This window comes from Coffea arabica, chromosome 3c (genome assembly GCF_036785885.1).
Source record: "Coffea arabica cultivar ET-39 chromosome 3c, Coffea Arabica ET-39 HiFi, whole genome shotgun sequence".
In the NCBI taxonomy this organism is placed as follows: domain Eukaryota; kingdom Viridiplantae; phylum Streptophyta; class Magnoliopsida; order Gentianales; family Rubiaceae; genus Coffea; species Coffea arabica.
Window position 1 is genome coordinate 8,995,156 of NC_092314.1, and position 27,033 is coordinate 9,022,188.

At 34.8% G+C, this 27,033-nt stretch overlaps 2 long non-coding RNA genes across 2 annotated transcripts; both read left to right on the forward strand.

The window, feature by feature from the left end:
• Positions 1–9,620: 9,620 nt before the first annotated feature.
• Positions 9,621–10,255, forward strand: LOC140038042 (uncharacterized). Its single transcript, XR_011841857.1, has 2 exons — positions 9,621–9,722; positions 10,086–10,255. It is a non-coding gene; the product is annotated as an uncharacterized lncRNA (long non-coding RNA).
• A 3,656-nt stretch (positions 10,256–13,911) lies between these two features.
• On the forward strand, positions 13,912–14,906 carry LOC113734745 (uncharacterized). The gene is made up of 2 exons (XR_003459372.2): positions 13,912–14,036; positions 14,345–14,906. It is a non-coding gene; the product is annotated as an uncharacterized lncRNA (long non-coding RNA).
• Positions 14,907–27,033: the final 12,127 nt, after the last annotated feature.

Consider the following 27,033-nt stretch of genomic DNA (forward strand, 5'->3'; position numbering starts at 1 on the left):
TGTTTTAAGTGATGACTCAACTCAAATGCACCTTCTTGAATTGCACTTAATGAGTTTATAAATATATGCAATAACAATAATTGCACTCCTTGCATTTTGATATGTTCGATAATTAACTATACATTTCTAAAAAAAGACTAACACCTAGTTATATTTTTCTAAAAAAATAACACCTAGCCAAACTGAAATTTTAACATTAGAAAAATGTATTATTAAACTGAAATTTTAACATTAAAAAAATGTATATTGAATAGAAAAAATAACTATAAGGTGTGAGACGTAATTTGGTGAAAGGACAAATTTCATTTCAATGTTGTGTCACTAGAATCTAACTTTTGACCTAAAGTTCTTTTTTTTTCCCCTTGGAACATATTTAATTGATTAATATGTTCTCCTTATTATATAACCTAGGATAATCTTTGTTTGAAAGATATTTTTTTTTGTGAAAACCAATTTGATATATATTGAAAGATGGTTTCAATAAAAAAAGTTGCACCATTATTAGTTTTCAAAATTAGAAAACTTAAAGAAACTCATTAGTCCAAGGGTAAACTCCAAACCATATAAGGTATAGACTTGAGGGTCAAACCATAAATCTCACAATTACTGTCTAACATCTTTCTCTTTTTAACGGTTTCTCTTTTAATGCTTGTAGTATCATGTACCTGTTTGCCCAACTTGGACAAAACTCCTGATTCTGTCCCGGCCTACATCCACTTGGACTAGACAATTATTAAGTTTCTGCCAGGAACTCAAGCTCAATGGCTTGAATCTGAGTTGCTGGTTAGAGTTGAATGTGGGAACGAATTGGGGAAAAGAAGAAAGGAAATCAGAGGGAGTGAGAAGGGAAGAAGAGAATCAGAGAAAAATGAGATGAAATTTGTTATTACTCAAAGACTGTATTCTTCACATGTATGGGCCCCTTTTATAACCAATTCTAACAACCTGCAATTTGCTAATTAACCAACTAACTAACTACTAACCCAAACGACATCGTATGGCTTCAATTGATTTATGCCCAATTTGAGCATTTATTACAACTAATTCATGTCCTAACAATTCCCTCCGCTTAAGATCAGACTTATCCTCAAGTCTGGAACGTGGGAAACTGGTGTTCAATAAAAGACTTGTCCTCCCAGGAAGCTTCTTCATAGTCCAGTTGATCCCACTTGATCAAGAATTGTACAACAGGCTGCCCTCCTCACAAAATGACCCTCCTCTTCAAGATGATTTCTGGTTGGAGAGGACATTGATCTTGAGTGTCTAATTCTGGCAGCTTGGTTGAACTGTTCTGTAGTGGCCCCAACTTCTTCTTGAGCAAGGACACATGGAACACAGGGTGCAATTTGGTGCCTGCAGGCAACTTCAACTTGTAGGCTACTGAGCCAATCTTCTCCTCTACCTGGAAGGGACCAAGATACTTGGCAGACAACTTGAGGCACTTCCTGACTGCAATAGTTTGTTGTCGGTATGGCTGCAGCTTCAGAAACACCCAATAGCCCACAGTAAACTCCCTTTCAATCCTGTGTTGATCAATAAAATACTTCATTATTTGCTGAGTTTTGACTAAGTTATCCTTGATGCAGTTGGCAATCCTGTTCCTCTCTTGGATCATGTCAGAAGCTGCAGGTACCACTGATTCCAAGTAAGGACCTAGAGGTAAGGGTACTGGTTTGTATCCAAACAATGCCTCAAATGGAGTCATTTTAAGACTGGAATGGTAAGTAGAGTTGTACCAGCACTCAGCCATTGCCAACCACTTGCTCCACTGGGAAGGCATTTCCCCAGTCATGCACCTTAGATAATTTTCCACACACTGGTTCAGTCATTCACTTTGTCCATCAGATTGGGGATGATAAGATGATGAATAATGTAGTTCTGTACCCATCACCTTGAATAACTCCCTCCAAAAGCCACTAGTAAAGATCCTATCTCTGTCAGTAATGATGGATTCTGGTAGACCATGCAGTCTGTATATGTTGTCCATGAAACTTTGAGCTACTATCTTAGCTGTGAAGGGATGAGTGAGCATAATAAAGTGGCCAAACTTCGTGAACCTATCAATGACTACCAAGATGGTATCATAACCCTGTGACTTGGGCAATTTCTCAATAAAATCCATAGATATATGAGACCAAGCTTCTTTAGGAATGGTGATTGGTTGCAGCAGTCCAGGGTAGGGAACATGTTTAGATTTATTCCTCTGGCATACGTCACAGTTCTGTATGAATGCCACCACCTCTTCCTTCATTCCTGGCCAGTAGAACAAACTCTTTACCTTCTGCCAACAATTTCTCTGACTTGAATGTCCCCCTAAGGCTGAAGCATGTAGGACCTGAATGACCTGTCTTCTAATGTCACTGGAATTTCCAATATAGATCTTGCCTCGATATCTAAGTACTCCGTCAACCCAAGTGTAGTCAGAGTGCGAGGTGGAATCCAGTGATAACTGAGCTATGATATCCTGACACTAGTTATCAGTCTCATAGCTCTTCTGCAGTTTTTCAATCCATCCAGGTCTAACAGTAGTGATGGCGAGGCAGGAATGAAGGGGAAAGCTGTAGTCATGATCAGGTCTCCTTGATAGTGCATCTGCTACTTGGTTCTCAATACCTTTCTTGTACTGTATCTCATAATCTAATCCCATCAACTTGGTCATCCATTTGTGCTGAAGTGCAGTGTTCAGCTTCTGATCTAGTAGGTACTTCAAGGACTGGTGGTCAGTCCTGATAATGAAGTGATTGCCAACCAAGTAATGCCTCCACTCGGTAACTGTCATTGCCAAGGCAAGTAACTCCTTCTCATAGACTGATAGGCCTAGGTTACGTGTTGACAGTGCCTTGCTTAGGAAGGCTATGGAGTGTCCTTCCTGCATCAAGACTGCCCCAATGCCCCCTCCACTGGCATCTATTTCTATCACAAAAGGCTGCTTGAAGTCTGGCAACTTAAGAATAGGAGCTGAGCACGTGAGCTCCTTAAGCAGATCAAATGCAGTTTGTGCTTGGGGGTTCCACTTAAAATTATCCTTTCTAAGAAGCTCAGTCAGTGGTTTGCATACCAGTCCATATTGTTTAATAAACCTTCTATAATAGCCAGTAATTCCCAAAAACCCTCTCAATTCCTTGACAGATCTTGGTACTGGCCATTGTGAGATGCTCTGGACCTTTGAATTATCCATACTGACCCCTTTATCAGTAATAGCGTGTCCCAAGTAGTCAACTTGTTTCTGAGCAAATGCACACTTGGATTTCTTCACATATAGTTGATATTCTCTCAGAAGTTCTAGCACAATTCTTAGATGACGAACATGATCTTCCAGTGTGGCACTGTAGACCAGGATATCATCAAAGAATACTAAGACAAACTTCCTCAAGTAAGGTTGGAACACCTGATTCATTAGTGATTGAAAAGTTGCAGGGGCGTTGGTGAGGCCAAAAGGCATTACCAAGAACTCAAAATGACCACAATGAGTTTGGAATGTTGTTTTAAAGCTGTCCTGCGGCTTCACTCTGATTTGGTGATACCCTGCAGTCAAATCCAACTTGGTTTTAAACACAGCTCCTGCTAACTCATCCAACAATTCATCTACATTAGGTATTGGAAATCTGTCAGTGATCTCATTCAGTTTTCGGTAGTCCACACAAAATCTCCAGGTGGCTTCCTTCTTCTTGACCAGCAGCACTGGGGAGGCAAAAGGACTGTTACTATGCTTAACAATGCCTTTTTGCAACATTTCAGCAACCTACCTCTCTATCTCCTCCTTGTGGCAATAAGGATACCTGTAAGGCTTCAGTTTGAAGGGCTGAGCCTCTGGTTTAAGAGGTATCTCATGATCCACGCTCCTACTTGGAGGCAGTGAGTTAGGGGTCTGGAATACATCCTCATACTCTTGTAGCAGAGCCTCTACCTCCTGAGGTGTAGGCTCTAATTCCCCCTCTCTGTCCTTGTCCTGTTTGCCACTCATAGCCATACACATCTGCCTCTTGTACTCTATAAATGTTCTTAAGGTTTTGCCTCTGATCAAGTCCATATCATAGTTATCTGCTTGGCCATGTAAGTGGATTTCACCTTCCTCATGGTGCAGAGATATCCTGAGCTGTTGGAAGTCAAATGTGATGGGACTAAAGTGTGTCATCCAGTCCACTCCCAGGATTATGTCCCAACCTCCAAGTTCCATCACTTTGAGGTCATACCTAAAGTTGTGTTGGTTAATCCTCCAGTTCACCCCCTTGCATATAGCATTGCTGGTGACACTGGATCCATTTCCCATGATGACAGAAAAAGATTGATCCACCCACTGTTAGTTTATGTCCATTCCAATTACTAGCTCACTACTAATATAGCTGTCTGAGCTCCCAGTGTCCACCAATATCAGTACTTCCTCTCCATCCAGGACGCCTATGAGTGTAATAGTTGTCCTTTTTAGAGCCTCAGATAAGGCATGCAGTGACATCTCCATGGTCTGTCCAGGATTCCCAGTTTGCTCATCTTGTTCTCCAAGTGCATCCTCAAATGCAGCATCCTCTTCTTCTTCTAGTATCATGCAATTTGAGTACCCACTTTGCACTAATGTCCTACCCCATACTTCTCTCCACATCTGAAACACAAACCATTACTCCTCCTATGCTGTAACTCCTGAGCAGATATCCTTTTTGGCTCTCTGGTGTCCCCTGGTGAACTCCTGAACTTCGAGTGCTTAAAATTATTAATGGCAGGGACATTATAAGAATTTGCTCCCACAAAAGTAGCAGTACTCCTGGTTATGCCAAATTTGTTTTCTCCCAATGACCTGGTGTTCTCGTTAGGTCCTTTGCTCTGGATTCTTATGGCTTGTTCTTGCCATTGAGACAGCTCAAGAGCTTCAGCCAGTGTAGTAGGCTTCAACATTCTGACCACAGGCTTAATTTCCTCCTTAAGTCCACTTATAAAACTAGAAATGAAATAGTTTTCATCTAGTTTTCATCTAGGTTTCTATTTTTTTATCATTATCAGAGGTTTCAATTCCTCAAATCTCTCCTGATAGTCATCAATACTACCTACTTGCTGTAGTTTATTGAATTCCTCCACTATATCCTTACACGTCCTATCATTAAACCGCCTACATAACAGATCTTCAAATTCCTCCCAATCTAGTCTAGGCTTCTCAATTTTTACACCTTGAAACCATTTGTCAGCTTTGTCTTCCAAATACACTTCAATGATTTCAACTTTATGCTCGTTTGGAACTTGATAGTTCAAGAAGTATTTATTACATTTCCTCAACCAATCCCTAGGATGTTCTCCAGAAAATAACTGTAAGTCAATTTTAGGAGGATTTGGAATCTGAAACTTACTCCAGTCTTTCCTGAGGAGTTTTTGAGCTTCGCCTTCTGTTTGTATCCTGTAGTGAGCTGGTGGAGTTGGTAAAAGTGGCGTAGGATCTACTGGCACTCTTCCATCCCCTTCGGTGGTTTTCTCCTTCATAGGAGTCCTTAGCAGAAGATTGGTCAGCTTTTGCTTCAAAATTTTGTGAAAATTCTGCTCCATTCCTGTTAATAGGCTTTCCATCCGTTTGCTACTCTCTTCCAGTTCTTGTTTCAGATCCTTCTTAATTTGCTGCTGCTCCGACTGTGATACATGGAGAGATTCTACCAACTCCTGCAACTTGATTTCTTGTTTCCTTACTTGCTCCTCCAATGACCAGAATCTAGTGCCTTCTGCCATTGCTAATGGTAGGTTCCGAGAATCTTCTAGCTCTTGATACCAATTTGTCAGGACCTCAAGCTCAATGGCTTGAATCTGAGTTGCTGGTTAGTGTTGAATGTGGGAACAAATTGGGGAACAGAAGAAAGGAAATCAGAGGGAGTGAGAAGGGAAGAAGAGAATCAAAGAAAAATGAGATGAAATTTGTTATTACTCAAAGACTGTCTTCTTCACATGTGTGGGCCCCTTTTATAACCAATTCTAACAACATGCAATTTGCTAATTAACCGACTAACTAACTACTAACCCAAACGACATCGTATGACTTCAATTGATTTATGCCCAATTCGAGCATTTATTACAACTAATTCATGTCCTAACAGTTTCCAGTTCAACCAATCAAACCGGTTGATTCATTTCAAGTTTAAATCGCTTATCTCTATATGGTTTTTTTTTTTTTTGTTGGTAGGCTCATTACTTTTTATTGATCATCAACGAAGCACTCTCAAGAGATGTTGACAGCCTATGCACGACTATAACAAAAGCAAACACAACCTATACATAAAAAATAGTAACTGGCAGATCCAAAGCAAAGCAAAAATCTCTGTTGTTTTGAGTCCCCGCAATATTCTCCCAATCAGAAGCGAATAAGCGAAGAGGAAATGAATTGCAGAGCAAGTTTGGGAGAAGAAGAGGAGAAAGTGGATAAGAAAATAAACGGCATGAGAAGGAAAAGGGACTTTGCGCAAGAGATTAGGGACACTCTGTGATATGTTTTGCTCATAAACCGATCCATTTTTTTCATTTTCAAAATTTTCCCCATTTTGTGCAGAACCGCCATATTGCTGTTTTATCTTTTCCAAATTATGATTGATTAATAAATTATGGAAAAATGATCAATCACGTCTATAAAATATTTTGTTAGTGTCGATTTAATCCCTAACCTTTATTTATGGCCAATTTGGCACTTAAATTTATTTTGTATTTTCAAATCACTACCTAAATTCAATTTGGCTCCTAATTTATTAACTAAATAGGGGTATTAAGACAATGTCACTCACAAGACTATAATACAACAAGTAAATCATAAAAGAGATCACCAGATAACTCTTTCAAATCGTGTAAAAAATCACTAGATAAAACTTTTTAAAAGTTTACTCTTGTGATTTTTACACGATTACTATCCCGTGAGTGATATTCCAAAATTACCCATGTTTAGTTGGTTAATTAGGAGCCAAATCGATTTTAGGTGGTGACACTATCACGAAGGTCCTTAATTGAACTGCAAAATAATTTTACATATCAAATTGGTTAGGAATAAAAGTTAAGGACTAAATTGGTGCAAACAAAAATTTTAAGGGACAAAATTGACCATTTTCCCACAAAAATTATTTGAAAGTTTCATATTTTGTTCTCCAACATCCATTAATTGAACTAAATAATTTACTTTATAGCCGAAATATTATGGCTTTACACTATTATTTTAGGGTTATTATCACTTTACCCTTTAACGTTTGGTGTTACTATCAATTTTCTTCTTAACATTACATTTTAGTCATTTTACCTCCAAAACTAACGGTCAAATTTAATGGAGCTTATTAATCTAAAAGATAAGACATGTTTTAAAATTATTATCACTTTACCCACATAAACTACAACTTTATTATTATTCACCCACCAGAGTTATTTGTTAGGCAATTTATCCCACCATTAAACCAACTAAGGAAGTTAAAAAGCTTTAGAAGATAGTACCCTCCTTTTTATATAGTAAAAACAATAAAAAATTTAGAGCGACTCTTCTCCTTTTTAGTATCAAAAAAAGTCAAAACATTAATCTCTTTTTTTTTGGTAATTTTATTAATATTGAAAAAAAAAAGAAAAATAGGGGAGGGGGGAGAGAGAGAGCCCAATTCTTTTTTTTAATACAAATAAGAAAGAATTCAATATTTTTATTATTTTAAAATTACTTTATTTAACTGTTTACTACCCAATTCCAATCGTAATCTCGTGGATATTAAAGTAATACGATAATATTAGATTCTTCCTTATTTTATTTCTTTACAAAATCCAATTTTATGTCTCCTTCTTTTCCTATCTCCTTTTCTTTTTCTGGTATTAATAAGTGTAAAAAAATAAATTTAAGAAAATCCTTTTATTTTAATGTTTTTGAAATCTTAGAGTGAAAAAAGGAAGAATAAATATTCCAAATTTTTTATATTTAAATATATTTAAAAATTTTTGAACATGCTTTTTAAATTAACGATAGGGTAAACTATCTAGAAAATAATATTAGATAGTAAACCGATTATATTACTATAATTTTAAGGGATAAAGTGATAAGAACAATGTAGTAATGCTATTAAAAAATGGTATTTTTGTCAAAAATTTATTAGCATGTAGAGTTGAATTACTTATGGGATGAAGCGACTAAAAGATAACATTAGATGATAAACTAACTGGAGTGATATAGTTTAAGTAGATAAAGTGATAATAACCTCTTTTTTATATAATATTACAAGTATTTTTATTTTTATTTCTTAAAAACTAAAAAAAAAAATTGTGGAGCTTACGCCCGTGCCTTAGGATTTACACCCCGTCCAGGCGGAGAAAATACACCCCATATAATGATTTCGCCTTTTAAAACACTGCTCTCGATCAAATTTGGATCAATGATTTTAAACACTTTAATTGTCTAGTGTCTATATATGGTGTGGTTTTCAGTTTATGCATGGATGATATACTGCTGGCGTGCATACATCTCCCCAACGGAGGTACTAGTATGTTAAAGGTGCACTTGTACCTACAAAAATGGTCTAGAAATGATATATGCGTTAAAATAATGGTCTAGAATTGGAATAACATATTTTTTTATCTTCCATAAAAGCTGGAAATAAGATGTTTTATGTGAGCAACGATCTTGATCATAGTTACTTCAACTTTCTTGATCCTATGTGCATTATTAAAAGAAAAAATGTTTTAAGTTATAGAGTTACCATCTCAACTCACAAATATCATATCCACTCTATATCTTTCTCAACTTCATTCCTAGTCATGCAAGTAGAATTAATTTGTAATCCTTGAAACTCCTCATCTTATAGCTAAACTATGGTTATTTCCACGCGTGAAAGTCTGAAACTGATCACGTTGACTTTGAAGAAACCTATTTAAATGACAAGGAGAATTTTCATAAAGCGATTAAATATCACATAGGCAGTTTTAAGAAGTGATATAACAATCTTTCTAAAATGGCATCGTATATCATTTATCATCCACCGCAATGACATTAGATGCATTTCTAAGAACTTTCTTGAATAATTAAACTAATTTAGGTTGAGACTCGATATCTATAAGAGTTGAATCGATAAGTTCGTAGAGTGAATAGAAAAAAACTCTAAACCACAAAATGTGGTCATAAATGGCAAGTATATTATTCCGGGTTTTTATTCTTTTGGTTCGTATAGTTCTTTCAAGATATATGTATCTTTTTATGTAATTGTAAATCGTCTTCTTTTACATCAACTCACCAAGAGATACATCAAATCCTGAAAGAAATACAAAAATATAAATTATTACTTGATTGGAATTAGTAGATTCAAGTCGAAAGTATTTTTTTACTTTTTAACTCTCCCTCCCCTTTCTATAACCCTTTCCGCTCACAATTATCAGTCTCAAAATTCAATTTCTGAACATGATAGTAGGGGAAATCTTAGTCACTTACCAACCCGGCCTGGTAGTATGAAGCCAAAGGTTTGAATGATGATAAAACAATAACACACACTGACCTCATCAAGGACGTGTAAAAACATGTTGCATGCTGGTGGGCCAAGATTTCTGTGATAAGGTCCGACATTATCACAAATTAATTTATGGGATGCATTACCACATTTTTAGGCCTATAAATACAAGGAGTCTGGATCTCACCTATACCAAGTTTTCGACAGTAACCAGTTACAAATATCGATTTTCATCCTTATTAATTAGCTAGCTAGCTCTTTAAGGGAAAAATGGCCGCAGCCAAATCTGCTATTGGCACTGGAAAGGTGAATAGTGATTGTATGCCTAGCTAGACATAGATTTCTTTCTTTTTCAAGTTTGTGTGTGGTTTTGAGAATAAACTCATAAACAACTTGTACAGAAACGTTTGGAAGAGTATAAGGAGTTGCAAATTACAGTAACATTAACATTCTTGAATTTTCTTAAGCAATATTTTGTGTTTCTAGCTGTCTACACGCATTAATTGGTCTCATGAATTGTCTGATTAAGCTTCTTCTGAGTGATACAATTTCTTATTAATTGGTCGGATTTATTTTTCTGGTTGTTGTTTATTTGAAAGGATTCTAATTGATTTTGGGAACTCAATTGTTTTGGGTTTTGATACTGAAAAATATGTTTGGGGTTTACAGAACGGCATCAGTGAACTAGAACCAGTGAAGCCGGCTGACCCTCACGTGATCCAGATCGGACAATTTGTAGTGGAACAATGTCACCACGGCCAGCTGCTTTTCGTCGCCGTGGTTGGAGGATTCACGTGGAGCGGTGATGGAGGTTATTACTACGCACTTATCATTGAAAATCAGGATTACGAGGGCGCCACATATCTGCACAAAGTACTTGTTCTTCAGACCCCAAGTGAAACCAAACTCATCTGGCACAAGAAATAAGCCAGCACTGCTGTTGATCAACTGAGGATCAACGACATTAAGTACTCTAATTATATAGTGTCTTTGGTGTGGTTTTCAGTTTCTGTATGGATACATCTCCCTGCTTGTTGTACTAGTATGTAAGGTGCAGTTCTACCAACAAAAATGCACCGTTAAATAAAAAATCCACTGTGTCTTTGAGTTTGTGTCATTGTACTAGTATGTCAAAGGTGCACTTACACGAACAAAAATGCACCATTAAATAAATAAAACAGCCGTCTGTGTTTTTCTCGATTGCTTGGAAGCAGGTTCCAATCACTGAGTTTTGTATGTCAATTAGGTGCTATATTCATGGCTAGTTATAAAATCTTATTAGTTAAGCATTACTTAAAATGAATCCAAATCTGGAAAGGAAATGAAAGATGAGTTGATATATATTGAGAGAAAGACATGTAACTCAAAAGTTGGAGTTCAAAGATGAGAGTTTCTGCTTTCTACAACCATTCATTTGGACATCTCTAAACAACGTGTATCCTACCGTGTCAAATAAGTTTAAAATGTATAGATATGAGCAAAGAATCATCTGCTCTTTAAAATGTGACAACAAAATTAATAGATCTACATGCTGTTGGATTTTAATTCTTATCCCCATATTTTGTTTAACATTCAATGAATTAGAGATTGTGAAATTAAACAGAAAATCATTCAAGAAATTATGGCAGTTATGAATATAATAGACTTAAGTGAGTTTAATTATACTCATGGCACTAGCCCAAGTAACATATGCACAAGTCCGAGAGAGTTTTGGGGGCTCACACCCTAGTCTGAGAGGAGCTTTGGTTTGGCATCAAACCAAAAGAGTAAGTCATGGCCTTTGAGCCCTTAAGTATTTAGTGCTATTTAGACAATTTTGTGTTTTTAGTTTTAGGTGTCTTTTGAACCTGAAAATTATTTTCTAGGGTTTTGTACTCTTTCTTTTATACTCTCTTTCTGTTATAGTAAATCTGCTACCCCTTCGTCCGTAGATATAGGTCAATTGGACCAAAACACGTAAATTCCTGCGTTTCTTTGTTTAATTTATTTGCTTTATTATTGTCATAATCGAATTGGCAAGAACTCTATTATTCTCGTTAGTCAATTTTCTGGGATCAGACCTAACAGCTTTAGTGAGTTTTTTCCTTTATTATTTATATTAATGGTTTCTATTAAATGGTGGAATGTAAAATGATCCATAGTGCTATTGCATTTATTAAAAAAAATAATGCATTTAAGGTAATGACAGTTGTTATAGCTATATACCAATTTGAATAGCTGTGGCTTTGTAGTGTTGGTAGAACTGTACGTTTTGTTTAAAAACAGGGATTGAAGATTGAGTATATGAATATTTAATTTATAGGCCAAGCTAATTAATATTTAATTTGAGGATTGACCAAATCACCGATGCGTAAAATCGTATTCCACATTGGTCCTTGTCAAATTTTCACACGTATTAAAATAATTATAAGATGGCGCCAAAGTCAAGTTCATCATCGTAGCAGCTCCGACCATGACACTGGATAACACCAAATGCACTGTATGATTTAATACTCAGATTTCTGAATTACTTCTATAAGATTACCTGATCTTCCATGTACATAACTGTACTAAACTGCAACCATGATCATGTCACAATAGTCTTGCCTCTTCCATGACTTTTTGAGTATCAATAAAAGTGATATTTGCATAAAATATTGGATTAGAAACAGAATAGCTATTTTTGTCCTTTTTGGAGTTTTGTTTTGTTAGATGTATTGTTATTATGTTATATAATATAAATTTTATATTACATATATTATTAAAAAATATTATATTATATATATAAATATTATAAAACAAATTTGAAATTGAATACCGATTTCGATTCCTAATTTCGAATTGTGAATTTGAAATCGAAAATTTTGATTTCAAAAATTTCATTACCGAATTTGAACTGATTTCGCATAATTTGAAATAGGAAAAACCGATTTCCATTCCAAATTTCAAATTACCGAATTTGAAAATTTTGAATTAAATTCGAATTTGATCGATAAATCATTATTTTTTGATTTTGCACACTCCTAATTCTCTAATTCAGAATTTCGGCCGCAGCCGTAAAGAAAAGTGTAGAGGCTTCAAGAAACAACTTTTGTTGATTTTAAGAGATAAAATTGCCAACTAAAAACAACTCACATGGACTTTTAATTCCTTTATAAATAAGGACTTTGTTGAGCTTGTTTCATAACTTTGGAAAGCTAGAAACAGTACTAAAATATAGTCTTCACTAGTTTTTTTTTTTTTTAGTTTATTAGTATGGTATAGTTAGTATAATTTATCCATCTTGTACTTGTAGCTAGATTTGCATGAAGAATTGAGGAGTAAAGATGGAGAGTTGGAGCTTATGTGACAAGGGTGACCTCTTTCCTATCACTTTCTCTTTTATATTTGATTTCATATTTAGTTATAATACAAGTTTGGATTTTATTAGGTTTTACTAAAATTTATACCTAAAGTTATGGATGAACTTTCTATATCTTGTTAGTGATATTTACTTGGTTATTTGGTGATAGTATTTTGAACAAGTTATTTATCACTTTTACTTATCTAATCATGATTAGCTAGTCATTAATTGTGATAATCTTAAGGTGTTAAGTTTGTAATGAGAATTGAGATTTGACAGTAATTCAGAAAAGTGTTAAACTTAGGAAGTACACTCACGAGAGTAGAGGTGCACTTTTGTGATTTTAGTGATTTGTTTCATATAATTTTATAGAAAGAATGAGTTTGTAGTTAATTTTATAACCACGAGAGTAGATATGGTTTAGTTATAAGTATAATAGATTCACTACCAGAGTAGGTTTCACATACATGAAAAAATTCCATTATAACTAGTCAAGATAATAACATTCAATTAACCGGTGATTTTACTTGCAAGACTAGTGAGGAATTCCATACCTCTGTTGACTTTCTATTATTATTTGTATTACTTTTATTTCATATTCGTAATGTAGATATAATTTTTTACACTTGTAATAGTCGAAATAATAAAGGAGTTCGAAAATCACAGGTAATTGAGATCTTTCAAGAGTTTATGTATCTATTCGTGTAATTGTCAATGTCTTCTTTTACATCAACTCATTAAGAAATACATCAAATCTTGAAAGAAATACCAAAAATATGACTTATTACTCAACTGGAATTATCAGATTTAAGCCTAAGGTTTTTTTTTTAACCCTCCATCTCCTCTCCACATCCCTTCCCATCCCCAACTATCAGTCTTGTGATTCAAACTTTGAGCCTTACAGAGGAGGAGCTCTTAGTCATTGGACCAGGCCAGGGGCATGAAGCCTAAAGTTCGAGTGATGACAAAACGGTAACATAATTATAGGCCTAGCAACAGTAATTAGTATATTTCCACACTGACCTCATCATGGACGTGTAAAAACGTGTTCCATGCTGGTGGACCCTGATTTTGGTGATTAGGTCCAACAAGACAAACTAATTTATGGGGTAATTACCACATTTTTAGGCCTATAAATACAAGGAGTCTGGTTTGTTATTTCATTGTGCTAAACTCAGCTACCAAGTTTTCTCGAGTCACAACCAGTTACAGATATCTATTTTCATTCTTATTAATTAGCTAGCTAGATCTTTAAGGAGAAAATGGCTGCAGCCAAATCTGCTATTGGCACTGGACAGGTGAATAGTGATTGTTTCCCTAGCTAGATTTCTTCCTTTTTCAAGTTTATGTGTGGTTTTGGCAATCAACTCATAAACAACATTCTTGAATTGTCTTAAGCAATTTTTTATATTTCCAGCTGTCTACATGCATCTGTGGGTAGGCGGTCCCTTGCATTGTTTCATTAACTGTCTTCCGAGTGATGTAGTTTCTTATTAATTGGTTGGATTTAATTTCTGGTGGTTTGTTTATTTGAAGGATTCTAATTGATTTTGGGAACTCAATTGTTTTTCGTTTTCTTATTGGAAAAAATGATTTGAATTTACAGACCGACATCAGTTCACTAGAACCAGTGAAGCCGGCTGACCCTCGCGTGATTCAGATCGGACAATTTGTAGTGGAACAAGCTCACCACGGCAAGCTGCTTTTCGTCGCCGTGGTTGGCGGATTCACGTGGAGCGTCATTGGAGGCAATTACTACGCACTTATCATTGAAAACCAGGATTATGAGGGCGCCACATATCTGCACAAAGCACTTGTTTTTGAGACCCCAGATGGAGTCTTGACACTCATCTGGCACAAGAAATAATCAAACACTGCCGTTGATCAACTGACTATCAACGCCTTGAAGTACTTTAATTATCTATCACTGTCTTTGGTGTGGTTTTCAATTTATGCATGGATGATGTACTGCTGGCACGCATACATCTCCCCACTGTTGTACTAGCATGTAAGGTGCAGCTGTTCCAGCAAAAATGCACCATTAAATAAAAAATGCCCTCTGCATTTGAGTTTGTATCCTTGTTTTAGTATGTCAAAGGTGCACTTATGAGAACAAAAATGCACCATTAAATAAATAAAACGGCAGTCTGTGTTTGAATTTGTATCTATTTATTTTGTTTCTCTGTTGCTTGCAAGTAGTTTCCAATCACTGAGTTTTGTATGTCAACTAGATACTATATTCATGACTAGTTATGAAGTTTGATAACTAGTCAAGTCTTATTTAAAATGAATCCAAACCTGAAAAGGAAATGAAAGATTAGTTGCTATATCAAGAGAAAGATGTGTTGCTCGAAAAGTTCAAAGATGAGAGCTTCTACTTTCTACGACCATTCTTTCGGTCATTTCGGAACAATGCGTATCCTACCACATGCTAATCAAGTTTAGAATGCATAGGTATGAGCAAAGAACGGTCTGTTATCTAAAAAAATGTGACAACAGATTTCATCGATTTACGTACAACTAATATTTATCCCTATACTTCTGTTAGAAATTCAATGAAGTTGAGATCATGAGATTCAACACAAAATCATTCAAGCAATCAAGAAGAGAATAATATCATATTGTCAATGCTAAGGAAAAAATGTAAATTGGACTTTCCTCTCCAATTTCAATTTTTGAAATTTTTTTTCCTTTTTTGTGCAACACTGTCTCTGGATTTCATTATAGCTAAAATGCTTAGGTGCTTGATATATGGTAGGACACGTACCTACAGACAATATAAAAGATATATACACATACTTGTGGTGTTATAGCTATATACCATTTTGAATTGATGCATCTATAGAGAGTGTTGGCTGAACTATACGTTTCATTGATTGATGATTGAAGATTGAGGAAATGGATATTTGTAGGCCCAAGCTAATTAAGTGACCTTTGAGAATATTTCCACACTATCCTAATCGTGAATGTGTAAAATGGTGTTCCACATCCTTGTCCATTTTTTCACACGTGTTAAGTTAATTACAAGACTTGGCAAAATTCAAAAGGTACGTACCACTAGATAATACCAATTGCTCAATATGAGTTAAACCTACTTCTATATGTGATTCTAGGTTTGAGTGTTGACCAAGAAGTGAATGTTCCAATTAGTTCAATTATGAAGGGTTCATGCGAAGGTCAAAGGTTCACTTCAAACATTGGTACGCGCTATTTAAGACCAAGTTAGGTCTCAAAAACTAATTGAAGGAATTGATGATACACAAGCGAGCCTCAACATGCTGATTCGCGTTCCATTCAAGATGAATTGTAAATAGTGACTAGAAGACTTGGAATCAGTAAGATATGGACACGCCAGAGTAGCTGTTTGCTAATTCGCAACTCAAGAAGAAATGGATTGTGTCAGACTTTTGATAAGTGCATATTTTACATATTTTTAGTATGTTTTATTATTTAGTTTTGGTGTATTTTAACTACTTTTATAGCTAATCAACTAAGTTTCTAGTGAAAATATGCATTTTATGGTTTAAAGTGTAAAAATTGCATTTTTATGGATTTTAATGGTGAAAACTTCATGTTTTTATTGGTTTAATGATTCAATCATCAAATGGAGTGAGTTGAGAACGTTTTTGGATGATTGTTGATGATTTGAAGTAGTTTAAAGAAGACATGAAGTGCAAAGATGAAATGCAAAAGAGAACAAAAGAAAGGAAGTTTTCCAACTTTGACAGCTTATGGTATTTCGACTATATATTGAGTTACAAGTATTGGATTGATGTGATTCTTAAACCATTTTGAAATAAGAGATAGATCTATATTTGGTATGAGACATCGAAGTGCAGTTCAGTTGTTTTCATTGTCAAAAAATCAAAATACAGAAGTGCAATTTCATTGTCGAAAGCTAAAACAGAGTTCTGAATAGTCGAAGGTATTTTGGTCATTTCTTGGTCCACAGATCTCCACGTTGAATGATTCTTCATGCATTGGAAAGTAACTCAAAGAGCTACAACTTTTATGTTTTACATAAGAGCTAGTTCAGCTTCTATCATCAAGAAAAGATCAGTTGAAGTTGGAATAAAAACAGAGCAAGGATGAATTCTGCCCAGAAAGTGCAAACCTGCAAAGGAGAAAACATGGGGTGCAATACGCGACCTAAGGTCATACATTCGAGGTCGCGTATTCTAGTTTTTCTGCTGCAACTTGCTCTGCAACTTTTTCTTTGTTCACACAACTTTCCAGCTCAATTCCAGCAAGCAAATTCGGCTGTATCTGACCAAGAAGAGGGTGGAAACTTGGAGAACAACTCTTGATGAGTTCAAAAGCCAACTTTTCCAATCAAGAAACAACTCACCTTGAGCTTGAATCATCTATAAATAGCAGCCTTTGGAGACCATTTTCATAACTTTGGAAGGCTAGAGAAACTCCACAAAAAAATGTAATTTTCATTAGAATTTCCTTATTTCATTAGTTAGAGTAGATTAGTATAGTTAGAGTAGTTTATTCCTCTTGTATTTATAGTTGGATTTGGATGAAGATTAAGGAGCAAGATCGAGAGATTGATCTCATGTGACAAGGGTGATATCTCTTCTACTACTTTGTTTCTTGTATTTGATTTCATGTTTAGCTATAATACAATTTTGGATTTGTGTTTTTATCATGTTAAATTAAAGTTTATGCTTAGAGTTATAGATGAACTTGCTATATCTTGCTAGTGATGTTTACTTGATTATTTAATTATGTTATTTTGAGCAAGTTATTTATCACTTTTGCTTATCTAATCATGATTAACCAGCCATTAATTGTAATAATCTTAAAGTGTTAAATTTGCAATGAGAATTGGGATTTTACACTAGTCCAATAAAGTAATAAACCTAGGGAGTACACTCAAGAGAGTAGAGGTGCACCTATGTGATTTTAGTGACTTGTTTCATATAATTTCATAGAATAAATGAACTTATAGTTAATTTCATAACCACGAGAATAGGTATGGCTTAGTTACAAGTATAGTTGATTCACTACGAGAGTAGATTTCACATACATTAGGAAATTATGGCATAACTAGCCGGTAACTTCACTTGCAATAGTAAGGAATTCCTTACCTCTAGGAGCTCTTTATTGTTACTTTTATTACTTTTATTTCATATTTATAGCATAGATTGCATTTGTGATAGTCTAAATAATAAAGAAATTTGAAAATCGTCAGTAATTGATAATCTTCTCTATGGGATCGACTCTGAATACCCTATACTTAATCACGACTCGTATACTTGCAGAAAATCATGTGTGGGGTATTTAAAATATTATAAATGTAAAACTTGATTGTGGAATGAGCTTATTATTATATGTATATCCCACGCACGTCAAGTTTTTAGCGCCATTGCCGGGGAAGATTTGTTCAATATCGGTGCTAAGAGCAACTTTATTAATTTAGACAATTTTACTTCTTCTTGTTGTTATTGTTGCGTCTAGTGTCTTATTTATTGTATTTAGTGACTTGTTGAGTCTTTATTTGTATGTTTTTATATGTGTCGGGTCATCTATTCTCTTTGACTAGATTTGTTTTTAAGTTACTTTGAAGACATGTTTAGGGGCTCAAGGAGAGTAAAAATATATAGGGGGGGACAATGCTTCAGAAGTGAAAATTCGGCAATAGATGGTTACCAAATGCAAAGCTCCTTGAATAGAGGTAACCAAGAAATTACCAAAGGTATGTTATTTGAAGATGGTTTAAGGAGTTTAAAGGCAAAACTTGATGTTATAATGTTAAAAGTTTAATTGTACATCATTATGCATGAGATTGAGCAAAAGAGAAATGTTAATGCTTTTAATTCTAATCATATGATTTGTGATTTGTGTGAAAGTTATCATACTAATCATACATGTATCCAAGCACAAAATATGAATTATTATGATAAATTTGGGCATTATAATTCTTGTTGTGATTAATGTAACCCTAAGTGGGGCAATTCTTATACTTATGCTTGGGATAATCAATGTACATATAGTGATTCTTCATGTTTTTATGATTACTAACTCGAATATGTCCAATATGAATCAAAATCATCTTAGAAATTAGCAATAGAAAGGTTAGCTAATGCATCCTTACCTTGGGAACTAAAAAACGAACCATTATCTAATGATTCTAAACCCTTTTGGGAGTTAGCTTTAAAAAGGTTAGCTAATGCAATCGCTGACCGTTTTGCAAGGATTGAAGAAAAGTTAGATGAATTAACTTCTCACTTTGATGGAATACAAAACCAATTGCATGAGTTGTATGAAGTTATTTGATACAGTTGTCTCAGATGTGCTATCCGGTAGATGAGGGAGGAGTTGGTTTCCGGAGGTTACAGGACATCTACACAGCATTCTCATTCAAGCTTTGGTGGAACTTCAGAAAGGGATGCTCGTTGTGGGCTTCATTCATGAAAGCTAAGTACTGTAGAATACTACATCCTTGTCAGGTTGAAATCAGGTCATTGGACTCCGCAATCTGGAGAAGGATGGTCAATGTAAGTCGACAAGTGGAGCTATCTATGCTATGGGATATCAAGAATGGAGCTTGTCATTTTTGGTACGACAATTGGTTGGGAGGGGGTGCCTTGTTTCTCCGTACGACAGTTGTCTCTAATTTGTCGTTTGGTGATTTTATCATCAATAGACACTGGGATGTGAGTAGATTATATCAGACATTGCCGACGGATCTGGTTCCCTCCATTTTAGAGCATCCAGTCCCGGAAGACTGGGGTGAAGCTGAAGTCTTTTGGATGTCCACAACATCTGGAATCTTCTCTCTAGCTTCGGCATTTCGGGATATTAGGCAAGCATGAAACAAGTCTATGGTTTTTGATAGCATTTGGCATCCTCAGATTCCACTCAAAATTTCATTCTTCATGTTAAGATTGTTGCTGCAGAGGCTGCCTTTACCGGATAGGTTACGTAAACTTGGTTTACATTTACCATCAAAGTGTTTCTGCTGCGATTCCGCATCTGAGGAGTCAATTGAACATTTATTTTCCAAAGGCCATATAGCTTCAACAGTTTGGAATTATTTTGGAGCTTCATGTGGATTGACTTTTCCAGGCTCTTCTTTACGCTCCTGTATAGTGGGTTGGTGGTTGCACTCATATGATTCAGAGATACAGCGACTCATTGGACGCATTCTTCCCACTATAGTATGTTGGCAAATTTGGAAAGCAAGAAATAAAGCATTATTTGAGGATGTCCATATGAGATCTCCCGCCATTTGTCTTGCCATTTCCTTGGAAATCCAGACCATTGTGGAAATTCATTTCAAACAAGTTTTCAAGGCTCATTCATTCTACCATTTGTATGATTGGCCGTATTCATCTCACACTTATGTCACGTACAAACTTGTTCGTTGGGAACCAAAGGAAACTGGTCGGTTTACTCTAAATACCGATGGCTGTTCTAAGGGTAATCCAGGACTGGGTGGAGGAGGTGGGGTTCTTCGGGATTCACATGGTATTCCTTTGATTGGTTTTTCGGCATATCTTGGAGAAACTACATGTCTAAGTGCAGAGGCCCGGGCTCTTCTTATTGGCATTCAAACATGCATACATAGGGGTTTTGAGAATCTCTATATTCAATCGGATTCTTTGGTATTAATTGGAATTCTTCAGAAACGTATTCACTGCCCTTGGAAGATTCGACGAGAGATTAGGCAGATTTGGCAATTCGTGGAAGATCCTGATCGTTTTGCACATTGTTATAGAGAAGCTAACACAGTCGCTGATGCATTGTCCAATGTGGGCGTCTCTCATCCAGAGCATCAACTCAAGTTATACGACTCCTTCCACTTGTTTCCAACTATGGCCCGTGGAGCAATTCGCCTTGACAGATTAGGGATGCCTTCAATTCGGAAAATTAAGCGTATGAAGGGCTGAGGATAAAGGAGAATTTGAGATATTTTGCCTTTCAACTAAGCACCAAACATTTCTGGTTCATTTGTTGTCTTTATAGTCCAATCCTGTACTTCAAAATGATGTTTCTTTGAGTGTAACTTTTATTCTCATCAATAAAAGACTACAAATTTGAAAAAAAAAAAAAAGATATGCACTATGACCCTAACATGAATGGTGAGCATGTTGTAAGTGAAAATGGATTGTATTTTGATGAAAATAATGAATCTTAATTATGTTTCAATGAGAAAATGTCCATTTCACATGATAGTATCTTTGGAACTAATCTTGAACCTCAAAAGATGAGTCTTAACAACTTATTTTTCACCACTCTTGAGGAATGTATTGAGAATATAGGTTTTAAAGGTATTATTCTCCAAGAAAACTGTGCGGGAGTTCCTGTGGTGAGTTCTCAACTGATGCATATTGAAGGTAATATCTATGAAACACTTGCGATAAGTATGTCACTTCCATCTCTCACATTATTAGAACATGTGACTTTTGCTATTAAGTTACCTTTAATGATCCACCACGACCTAAAATGAAGGATTATTCATTAACAAAACTTCCTTGAAAAATAAGGTAAAATAGTCAGCCAACGACTATAAACAAAAGCGCTTGTTAGGAAGCAACCCAATGTTTTTGTCATTTATGTTAATTTTATGTGATCTTATGTTTAAATTATGTGTTTGAGTTATCTTGTTGTTTTTCTAGGTATGGAGAAATATGATAAGTGCATATTTTACGTGTTTTAAGTGTATTTTATTAGTTAGTTTTTATGTGTTTTAATTAGTTTTATAGCTAATTAACTAAGATTCCAGTGAATATATACATTTTATGGTTTAAGTGGTAAAAATTAAATTTCTCTAGATTTTTCTGGTGAAAACTTCATGTTTTTGTAGGTTTGAGAATTCAATCATCAAATGGAGTGCATTGAGAAGATAATTGGATGATTGATGATGGATTAAAGTGATAAAAAGAGAATATGAAATGCAAGCAAGTTTTCATAGCTTTGACACATTTTAGTATTTCGGAAATATCTTGAGTTACAAGTATCGGATTGAGGTGATTATTGAACCATTTTGAAATTAGGAGATAGTATACATTTAGTATGAAAACATCGAAGTCCATTTTGTCGTTTTCAAAGTCAAAAAGTCGAAATACAGAAGTGTATTTTCATTGTCGAAAGCTAAAATAGAGTTCTGACCAGTCGAGGGTATTTTGGTCATTTCTCAGTCTATAGAGCTCCAAATTGAATGATTCTTGATGCATTGGAAGATAACTCAAAGGGCTACAACTTTCATGTTTTACGCAAGAACTAGTTCAACCTCGAATATCAAGAAAATATCAGATAAATTTAAACAAAAAATAGAGCAAGTAAATCCGAGTTCAGATGTGTACTAAACCTTTGAATAAACTTCTATAATCAGAGGCTACATCCCAGATGAGGATCCGAGCTCGGATCCCCATGTTATAGGCCTTGGATCCTAATGTGCAGTGAACACAAAAATGAAGAAAAATGAGATCCAGGGGTATTTTGAGCGATCCGACCTCAGATCTTGCCCTCGGATCCCCAATTGCCGCTCTGTAACTTACTATGTAACTTGTGCTCTATTCACTCAAGCTTTTAGACCAATTTATCTGCAAGAAATCTGGTTGGAACTGAGCAAGCAAGTATAGAGAATTCAAGACGCATCTTTTGATGATTCCCAGGAGCAATTTACATCAACTTTAATAAGTCACCATAAGGTTGAATTCCTCTATAAATAGAGGCCTTGGAGAACATTTTCACAACTTTGAAAGGCTAAAGAAACTAACCAAAAATGTAGTCTTTACTAGAATTTCCTTAGTTCATTAGTTTAGTTTAGTAGTTTAGTATAGAGTAGTATGGTTTTTATCCACTCTTGTATATTGGTTAGATTAGGATGAAAATGGAGATGAAGAAGGAGGGGTTGAAACTCATGTGACAAGGGTTATCTCCTCTTCAACTCTTTATCTTTTGTATTAGATTCTTAAGTATGGTTAATATGCAAGTTTTGGATTTGTGTTTTAATATGTAGTTCTAAGTTTAAGCCTAGAGTTATGGATGAACTTGCTATATCTTATTAGTGGTATTTACTTGGTTATTTGATGATGTTATTTTTTGCAAGTTATTTATCGCTTTTGCTTATCTAATCATGATTAACTGGCTACTAATTGTGATAATTTTAAGGTATTAAATTTGCAATGAAAATTAGAATTTAGCACTAGTTCAAGGTAGTGATAAACCTAAGGAGTACACTCACGAAAATAGAGGTGTACTTTTGTGGCTTCAGTGACTTGTTTCATGTAATTTTACAGAAGAAATGAGTTTGTAGCTAGTTTCATAACCACGAAAGTAGGTATGAATTAACTATATGTATAGTTGGTATACTGGCGAAAGAGAGTATCATGAATATTAGGAAATTATGCCATAACTGGTCAAGATAATAGCATTCGATTAACCGGTAATTTCATTTGCAAGAGTAGTTAGGTATGCTATATCTCTAGGAGATTTCTATTATTATTTTTATTACTTTTATCTCATGTTTATATTATAGATTTAATATCCAGTACTTGTGATAGTCTAAATAATAAAGAAGTTCGAAAAACATCGGTAATTGACAGACTTCCTTATGAGATCGACCCTTAATATCCTATACTCGCTCACGACCTATATACTTGCAGAAAAATCGCATGTAGGGTATATAAAATTAGTAAATGTAAAACTTGATTGTGGAATGAACTCAATTGTTATATGTATTCCCTGCGCTCGTCAAAATAGAAGCAAAATTGACCAAATGAGGTGAAAAAGACGAAGTTCAATCAAGGAACTCGACCCCTCAATTTGAGTAAATATTGTTTTTGATTCGTTAAAAAGGGGTAAAATATATGTTTTGATCATTTTACATGTGCGTGCATTGGTTATTGTGACAAAAGAATGATCTAGAATGCACTTTGAACAATTGAGGTACAGAGTGTAATTTTTAGAAAGTTAAAAATTTCTACAAAAATTTGCAGAAGAAAATGCGAGCTCAGGAAACAGGACCTTATGTCGCGTATTCTTGAGTTCTACATGATTAAAGCAGAATACATGGCCTTGATATTATGGATGAACTTGCTATATCATGCTAGTGATATTTACTTGGTTATTTGATGATATTATTTTGAGCAAGTTATTTATCACTTTTGCTTATCTAATCATGATTAACCACCCATTAATTGTGATAATCTTAAGGTGTTAAATTTGCAATGAAAATTGGGATTTAACACTAGTTCAAGGAATTGATAAACCTAGAGAGTACACTTACGAGAGTAGAGGTGCACCTATGTGGTTTTAGTGACTTGTTTCATGTAATTTCATAAAAAAAATGAACTTGTAGTTAATTTCATAACTTCGAGAGTATGGTTTAGGTACAAGTATAGTTGATTCATTGTGATAATAGGTTTCACATATATTAAAAAATTACTTCATAACTAGCCAAAATAATAGCATTCACTTAGCTAGTAACTTCATTTGTAGGAGTAGTAAGGAATTTTATATCTTTAGGGGTTTTTTATTGTTATTTTTATTACTTTTATTTCATATTTGTAGCATAGATTGCATTTGTGATAGTTTAAATAATAAAGGAGTTCAAAAATCATTAGTAATTGACAATTTTCTCTGTGCGATCGATCCTAAATACCCGATATTCAATCACGACTCGTATACTTGCGAAAAATCGAGTGTGGGGTATTTAGAATGTTATAAATGTAAAATATGACTATGGAATGAGTTTATTATTATATGTATATCCTGCGCTCGTCAACTTTCTTTGAAGCATCTTTGGGCTGTATTGTTGCTCAACATCATGTCGGAACCCACAAAAGCATTGAAGGAATCGAACTTAGGGACCATGCATTACAAACCCCAGTTTGAGTTCGACTAGAGGAGGTTGATTAAGGACTTACAACTTGGGGCTGATTGATATTCTTGATTGAGTCAAGTTTTGGCCAAAGCTTTAGCCATTTGTTACTTGTTCCATTAGTCGTTTGTTTAATTTGCATAGACAATAAAAATGACCAGCTCATGTTGAGTTTTGGTTAGCTAGATTGTTAGGGTTGAGTCCAAATTCTGCCAACTAGATGTTTGTTGGGCCATGAGTCTTGTTAGTTTATAGATGAAATAATCAGCCAGTTTGTTTGATTGATGGGTCGAGTAGTTACTTTAGTTAAACTAGGATTAAGTGCAGTAATCTTAGTTCCATTTGGATTAGTCTAAGTAGGATTGTTGCCTATAAATAGGCAAGTCTTTTCTTTGTAATAGGAAGTCGAAAATTCCCAACAAATAACATTGAGAGTGAAAATTTTCTTGGCTTCTTGTAAGCTTTCTTTGAATTTCTTAAAGCTGTCCTAAATGTTCATTCGATATATCAATCAAAAATCGCACTTGATTGTAATATCGTTCTACCCAAACTTGATTCATCTTATGCTATCCAAGATCAAATTATGTTTTCTGCTTCCAATCTTGGATACCACCAATTCTAGATCCTGTGGTTCGTCGTGTCACAGATTGCATTTGAAATAGGGCGTGAGTCGTATCAGCGTCACAATATTCTTGCCTTTTCTGTGAACTTTTTGAGTATCAACAAAAGTGATATTAGCATAAAATATTGGTTAAAAATTGGAGTGGCGTATTTTTCTTTCTCTTTAAGAGCATGGATAAGATGTGTTTTAAGTGATGAGCAACGATCCTAACCAAAGTTTCTTCAAACTACCTAGATTTTAGTACATTGTAAACAAATGTTTTAAGTAATACAGTGATTCACATTAATGATATCTTCACTAGATCTATTGATTGCAATTGAGCAATAAAATTACTAAATTTTCCAGCCTATTAACGCAATAACGTTTTAAGTAAAAACAAACCTAATTGAAAATGTTCAATGAAAATGTCCCTTCAGTCATAATGTACTTCCAAATTTGGTTATGACATATTTCAACAGATTCTCTAAATGCGTGAGAAGTTTACATAGATTTTCACCCGGTATCTAGCACAAATCGCCATCATCAAATGTATTTTAAAATAACTTTTGTAGATTTTTTTATATTTCTAAAATCAGAAAGGTACAAATTAAGCAACAAGAGCCAGAGGTGCAAATTTTTTAGCAAAGAATAGGAAATGCCTTTACCTTTGGTGTTTCTAAAAGTAAAGGGTAATAAACATATTATAAATGATATTTTTTCAAGATATGGAAGAATAAATGATTTAAAATGGATTTCTGCCTCCTCTATGAAATTTTGAGAATCAATAAAAGTGATATATGCATTAAAACATGGTCTAGAATTGGAGCAACATATTTTTCTTTCTTTCTTAAAAGGAGGAAGTAAGATGTTTTAAGTGAGAAACGACCTTTATCAGAGTTTCTTCAACTTTCTTGATCCTATGTGCATTATAAAAAATTTTTTAAGTTATACAATTACTATCTCTACTCAAAAATATTATATCCACTCTATATCTTTCTCAATATCTTTCCTAGTGATGCGAGTAGAATTAATTTGTAAGGTACACTTCTACCAACAAAACTGCACCGTTAAATAAAAAAATCCGTCTGTGTTTGAGTTAGTATCCTTGTACTAGTATGTCAAAGGTGCACTTATACGAACAAATATGCATCATTAAATAAATAAAAACAGCCGTCTATTGACTTCACTCTCCTATTCAACCGAAGCCAAAAAAAGTAGGAAGTCTCTTAATTGGTCCGTTTCCTATTTTTGCTAAACTATCTTTTCCAATTCAAATCTAACAATCAGCTAATGGAATATTTGCAATCCCACATTGTACTTCCAATTGGCAATTGGTGTCTCGCGCTTCTCCCGCATTTTCTGGACACGTTAAGGTCTGACTTGACATGCCTATGCCAAATAGTAATTGTAGTGGAGAATTTGCATGTTTTTATCCCATTTTGTTCCAACTCCCTGCAATCAATACAAATTCCCAAAAGTGAGTAGAATCCGTCAATTAATGCACACTTGGTAATATAATAGGAGGGATTTAATTACAAAATAAATGACACAATTGCGACTTATTAATTCCCCCCACACCTAAATCATGCTTGTTCTCAAGTATGAGAACAACAAACAAACACCAATTCTAGACAATGGCTATTGTTCCATCTACCTTATTGCCGAGCTATCAAGAAAAACACATATCAAGCATCAATGGTCAAGATCCAAGAAACATCACCCCAGTTAGTTTCTAAACCGCAGACTCCTCCAATTTAGGGTTAACTATTCCAAGAAAAAGGAATGATCGATCAACATTTATCAGTAAATGATCCAATTATTAACCAAAATATCAACATTAAATCCACAAATCGGG